The sequence below is a fragment of the Rana temporaria genome, chromosome 2 (genome assembly GCF_905171775.1).
Source record: "Rana temporaria chromosome 2, aRanTem1.1, whole genome shotgun sequence".
Taxonomy (NCBI): Eukaryota; Metazoa; Chordata; class Amphibia; order Anura; family Ranidae; genus Rana; species Rana temporaria.
The window spans coordinates 283,219,889-283,226,903 of NC_053490.1; positions in this window are offsets into that span (position 1 = coordinate 283,219,889).

Genomic DNA, 7,015 nt, shown 5'->3' on the forward strand with positions numbered 1-7,015 from the left:
CTTGGGTCTTTAGGCTGCATATTGGTCCGGGGCTTAACTGGTTAAAATACCTTTCTTGAGGAGTTTCGATACGAACTCATCCATTGCTGTGACCCGGGGCCTCCTCTTCATACAGTGGCGTCATCGCCATTTTGAGGCCTACAGATTATCGGACAGCCCCGGACTCGAGTACGGATCGCTGAGCCCATTAAGCTGCATCCACCCCTCCGTCCACCCGGGATACACTGCTATAGGCGTCGGAAGTGACAGGCGACACTCACTCACCTCCCTCAGTCACTCAAGGCCCGTGGTCTCGGCCTACCTCCGGAGGCCTGGCGGCCATCTTGCTTCACCCACTGCCTCAACTCTCATATACCCCTTTCTCCTCAGGGCTCAATACTGCTTCCCCTACATCCTTCAAGGTGGATAGGCCATTTCTTTATTTTATGGCATAATACCCTTTGATGGTTATATGTAACAGTTGAAAGGGTGTCAGAGGCCAGGACGGGAGGTATATGGATATGCTCTGAGGAGGCTATGTGACATCCCTCTTTTGTAGACTCTGCACGGACAAGAGATAATTATATGTTATATAATAGGAATCCAAAACCATTTTAGGATCTCCAAGTGCTAGAAATACATAAACTGAGGTGATAATTAATGTACTTGACCGCTGTCCTCATATAATTTACCTCAGGAGACTGCAGCTCAGTGTGGGGACAGAGGCTCATAATCCAGCAATATATTTACAAGGGCCTGAAACACCTTCTCCTCAGAAGTCTCATGTAACTGTTTGCAATTTATGTGATTCATGTTAACACACTACAGTGCAGGATTTAAGACCCGGTCTATTATTGATATTATCAATATTTGATACCTAACGGGTAATCTTTCCCTTACTGAATTGCTTTATTACTATCTAGCTACCTGAATGCAGGAATTGCCTGGTTGTGATGCACTGTGAAACTCTTCCATTGAGGTAACAACACCATCTTGTGGTATACACGTTTATTACAGCATAAAACCATTACCCAGCTATTTGCTTACAGGGCACTGACAGTATCTTATTAAATCTAGTTGTCTGGACACCATAACATTTCACTATACAAATGGACCATAATACCTCGGTTTTGTGAAGATTAAAGGAACAGGACTGTCAATGTCAATATGAATTTCTGACAACTTTATAGTGTTTTTTTTTTCTTTCTCTTATATATATATTTTTTTTTTTATATTTTGTGCTATTATTTCTTTCTAAACTGGATTATTTATTCATATGCCCTGACCACCTGACTGCACTAGGAAACTGTCCGCTGATATCAAAGTCAGGCTACCGACTGGATACAGTTCTCAGTGGCTGTCATATACACCGTCGGATTATACTATGATTATCCCTGTAATGGGAATTCACTGAGGTATTCTTACACACCGTCCGAAGTCTGTCGACAAAAGAAGCAGATTTGACTCTCTATACATTAATAGGATATCTGAATGGTATGAAATTTATGGCATTCCCATAAAGATGGTCTTTTCCTTTACTTATGTACTCTAAGCTGGGTTTAGGCTGTTCGCAAGATTAACTTCTGCTGACTGATAATTGTGGTAAGAGAGTTCTACCTAAGGGAGCTGGTATAGGAGTACACTGCAGATTTCGCAATACATTGATATTTGAATACTGTTGTCAGATATTTATTTTAACACTTCATATAGGGGGAAACAAAGTAAAAAAAACAAAAATAGAATCATCAAAGAGTCTCTTTATGATATAGACTCCCCTCCTTCTACAAGCCCTCAGACATCTGTTGGAGATACTGAGTTCGACGGACAAGTCTCGTCACTTCTACTTCCCACCTCATCACCTCCTTCTCTGGGTTCAGCAAAGCTTCTAAATTGATATCCTTCTACAATTGGGGGAGCTCTCACAACTACAATGGCTGACCACATGATTCCTATTGAGTCCGTCTCTCAGGATCCTAAACAGGTAACTGCAAATACTGAACATGTTCCGGAAGCTTCTTTCAATGTTGCTGAACTGTACAACAAAATATCTGAAATGATGGAAAGGGGTTTAGCTCTTACTGCCGAGAAAATCACTAACGATATCAGGGCTGACTTTCATTGTCTTGGCAACAGGATTCATTCTATAGAACATAAGTTAGATGCCAACGTTTCGAAAACTGAACAACATGATAGCCATATGCATTTCTTGCAAGATCAACTGGAGGCTGCTCAGGATAAGATTGATGATTTAGAAAACAGGTCAAGAAGGGAGAATTTTAGGGTCAGGGGTCTTCCTGAATCCATTGTGGATGTCCACTCAGCAATACAGGACATTATAAAAATCCTTCTACCATCTATACCTACTCCAAAAATGGAATTAGACAGGGCTCATAGATCATTGGGTCCACTAAGAAGAGATGGTTTACCCAGAGATGTGGTGGTCAAGCCTCATTATTTCTCCGCCAAGGAGGATGTTATGAAAAGATCTAGACAACAGGAGAATCTCCAATACCATGGTGCTACAATACAAATATTTTCTGACATTTCTCCATACACCATCCAGAGAAGAAGAGCGATGAAACCGTTATTGTCGGCCCTCATGGACAATGACATCAAATACAAATGGGCCTTTCCCTTCGCCTTAAAGTTCAATCACAATGGCAGACACCATGTGATACATAATCTCCGCGAGGGTGAAAAACTTCTAATTGATCTAAAAATTATCTCTCTTAAACCAGCTATGGACACTACTTCACCTCAACTACCATCAGGCAAGAGGACCACACCTACTAGTCCAAATCTGAATCCTTGGAACAAGGTCAAATACAGAAAAGTTGGAAAAGACTCCATCACCTGAATATTGAATAGTCTTACCCAGGAAGTATCTCTCAGGATTTTTTTTATGTCACACAGTGTCAGAGATGATTTTTTATTTTTTTTAGGAGAGAGGGAAATTTTTTTTTTTTTTTTTTCCCCTCTTATTTTTACTATTTAATACGGAGGAGGTTACTTCTTCATTTCTGAAATATATAATATAATACATATATAGTATGGTTTTCCCCCTTTCTTTTTTTACCCCTCTCTTATTTATTTTTTATGGTCCCTATTAATTGAATGCCATTGTTCTTGAAAAAGTTTTTATGATGTAAAGTTTAATCTGTCGACGACTGACGACGGTGAGGTATTGGACCTCAACTTACCTCTTGGAGCGACATTTTGTCGACCCAATGGGTAAGAATATAGTCCATTTAAGGGACTATGCTAATGTTTTTCGTTTGAATGAGGGAAGGAGACTCTTTCTCTTCCCCCATTCTGGGTCACGATTTGACCTTGCACGATTTAGTGACTTGTTGTGCAGTATGTTTTTTTATTCTTGTCTTTTTGCCTCTTCTTTCTGTTTCCCTTTTTTCCTTCTCGCCCTCTTCTTCTCTTTAGCCTGCCTGCCATTGCTCGTAATAACGGTGTTACAGATGATATCCTTGCGGTCCTGCCTAACCATAGTAGTAGACAAGACTTATGGCTGGATCAAATGATGTATCTAAACCCCTTAGTGTTGTCACTCACAACACTCAGGGGTTGAATTCTCCTATTAAGAGACGCAAAGCTCTTCAAGTTTACAAATCTCTTCATGTAGATGTGGTTTTCCTTCAAGAAACCCACTTCCCTAAACGATACAACCCCACTTTTATGCATGCTCACTATCCATTATTTTTTCTAGCTAAAGCGGAAAACAAAACTAAAGGTGTGGCCGTTTTGTTCTCTAGATACTGTAATTTTAACTTGATCAAGGAATATGGAGACCCGGAAGGTAGGTTTATCTTGATAAAAAGGTACTCTTGACGAAAAAATGTACACATTCGTTTCTTATTATGCTCCTAACAGAGGTCAAAAGCGGTTTTTCACTCAGATGCTTGATACCCTCCGTCCATTATGTTATGGGAGGAGACTCTAACCTGGCTTTCGACATTGGATTGGACAAATCCAAAGCCGATAAGGTCATCAGACCGACTAAAATTAGTTTACAAGTAGCACGTATTTTACATCAAAACAGACTGACTGATATCTGGAGGGAATTAAACCCAAGAACTAAAGACTATACTCACTATTCTAACCCCCACCAGTCTTACTCTCGTATAGATCATATATTGATATCAAACCATCACGTCCCGGCAGCCATTAAATCTAATATAGTTGATGTTTCCTGGTCGGATCACTCAATGGTTCTTTTGTCACTAAGGAGAGAGGACACTTCTCCTAAAGTATCTCATTGGACACTTAATAGATCTATTTTGAAAAATCCTGTCCTAATAAAGGATATTGAGCAATCCCTTCTAGAATATTTTGAACACAATGATACAGATGATATATCCCCTGAAACTTTGTGGGCTGCTCACAAGGCTTCTATCAGGGGCAAAATAATACAATTGGCCGCTAACCTCAAAAAACAGAAGAACCTAGAAATAAAAAGACTGGAAATCAACTATTTAGACCTGTGTAGAAAACATAAAACTGATCCTCATAACTTTCCTACTCAGGCACTTGATGCGGCCAGATCTGCTCTGAACCTGGTACTTACGACTAAGGCGGGGGAAGATATAAAATGGACTGGAGCTAATTTCTATAAATTTAAAGATAAAATAGGTCCAATGCTAGCACATAAATTGTCACCTAGATTTCAATCAAGAACTCTCCCTAAAATAAAGATGATTGACGGTTCATTCTCCCTAAACCCTAGGAGAATAATGGAGGCCTTCCATGACTTTTATTCTAAGCTTTATACCTCTACTGAGGATTCTTCTTCAGAGAGGATAGATGATTTTCTTAGCAATCTGAATCTTCCTAAATTGTCTGAAATACATACAGAGGTGATGGAGGCTCCCATTTCAATTGAGGAAGTATCGACAGTGATTAAACACCTAAAATTAGATAAAGCCCCGGGACCTGATGGATTTTCGAGTTCATATTACAAAACATTTTCAAGCATTTTAACGCCCTATTTGGTGAGATTTTTCAACCACATGACCGAGGGAGATCCTATAGAAAGACAACTCAATTTGGCTTATATATCGGTGATCCCTAAGCCGGAAAAGGATCATAGCCTGGTGGAGAACTATAGACCGATATCTCTTATCAATAACGATCTTAAGATACTTACTAAAATAATGGCCAATAGGTTATCTTCTTTCATCGGTCAATATGTTAGTAAAGATCAAGTTGGCTTCATTACTGGGAGGCAAGGTCCGGATCAGGTTAGGAGAGCTATTGATCTGATTTCTATACTGAACTCAGGATGGTCTGGTGATACTGGTCAGAAGGGTATGCTTCTTTCCATAGATCTTCAGAAAGCATTTGACTCAGTGTCTTGGCCTTTTATGTTCAAGGTGATGAACCATTGGGGGTTTGGCGCTAAATTTCTGGGTATCCTGTCTGCACTTTACTATTCCCCTGAAGCTAAAGTACGCTTTCAAGGTATTTTTTCAGAATCTATCGAGATCCGTAGAGGTACAAGGCAGGGATGCCCTTTATCTCCCCTGATATTTGCAATTGTGATTGAATCCCTGGCTATAGCTATTCGTGAAAATGCAAATATCAGGGGTGTTCGATGTGCCAAAAAGGAACATAAGTGCGCCTTATTTGCAGACGACCTTTTACTTTTTTTGACTGCACCAGAAACATCCCTGCCCGAAGTATACTCTCTTATGGACGAATTTTCTCTGGTTTCAGGTCTTGCTGTAAACATAGCCAAATCCAGGGCCCTCAATGTTTCACTTACTGAGTCCACTGTTTCTCTACTGAAAGAACGTTATAGATTCAAATGGGACGCCTCTTATATTAAATACCTAGGCATTAATTTGACCCCCAATATTCAGAATTTATATCTAGCCAACTATCCCCCTATGTATAGAAAACTTGAGAAGGATCTGAAAGACTGGGGTACTCAGAATATAGGTTGGATTGGTAGAATAATTCGGTCAAGATGACTCTTCTCCCTAGGCTTTTGTATCTCTTTCGATCATTACCTATACCGATAATCAAAAGTCAACTAAAATCCTTTCAAGGCAAAATTACCAAGTTTATATGGAACAACAAGGGTCCACGCCTTCCATCTCGCACTCTCTATAACTTATCTGAACAAAGCGGTCTAGGTGTGCCTAATTTGATATGGTACTACCAATCAGCGAGATTAGCACAATTATCAGAAATTTTTCTTAAAAATGAACGTCCTGATTGGATAGACATCGAAGAACAGGCGATTCCGAATCTAACGATAGAGGATTTAATGTGGAGTCATACCAAGAAAAGGCCTTCTATATTATCTCCGACTCTATCTCAAACTTTAGTTTTATGGGATTCACTTAAAAACAATCCCTCTCTAATCTCTAAAGGTAGGCCTTTATCGAATATTTTCATAGACCCATTCTTTACTTCTAAAATTGATGGCATGATAAGGGGTTGTATCGTATAGGACGCTTCTTTTCTCGTTCGGGTCCCCTCCCCGAGCAACATTTTATTGACAAGCTAGACCTTCCTGTTTCAGAAAAACTAAGATTTTCTCAACTACATGACTACGCTCAAAGCCTATGGGATAACGACTCGATATCTGGACGTTTGACACCCTATGAAAGTAAATGTGATCAGGGTTTGTCCAGGAAGGGGAATATTTCAATTATATATAATTCACTTGCTACTAATGACACCAAATTGCCGCATATGCTGGCATGGGAAAAGGAACTTAACGAATGGGATTTGTCGGACTGGTATAAGAATTATACCAGATCCATTAAAGGTTATGTGAATGTCTCTCTTATAGAAGCGAACATAAAAATTTATACTAGATGGTATTTAGTTCCCGTCAAACTGACCTCTATGTATCCAACAACTTCTCCCCTATGTTTCAGAGGCTGCCATGGATTGGGGTCTATGATACATATTTGGTGGGAATGTCCCAAAATTCGGGGTTACTGGAATAAGGTGTTCAATATAATCAGACGAGTCACAGGCTGTAACCTGCATCAATCTCCTACTATTGCTTTAC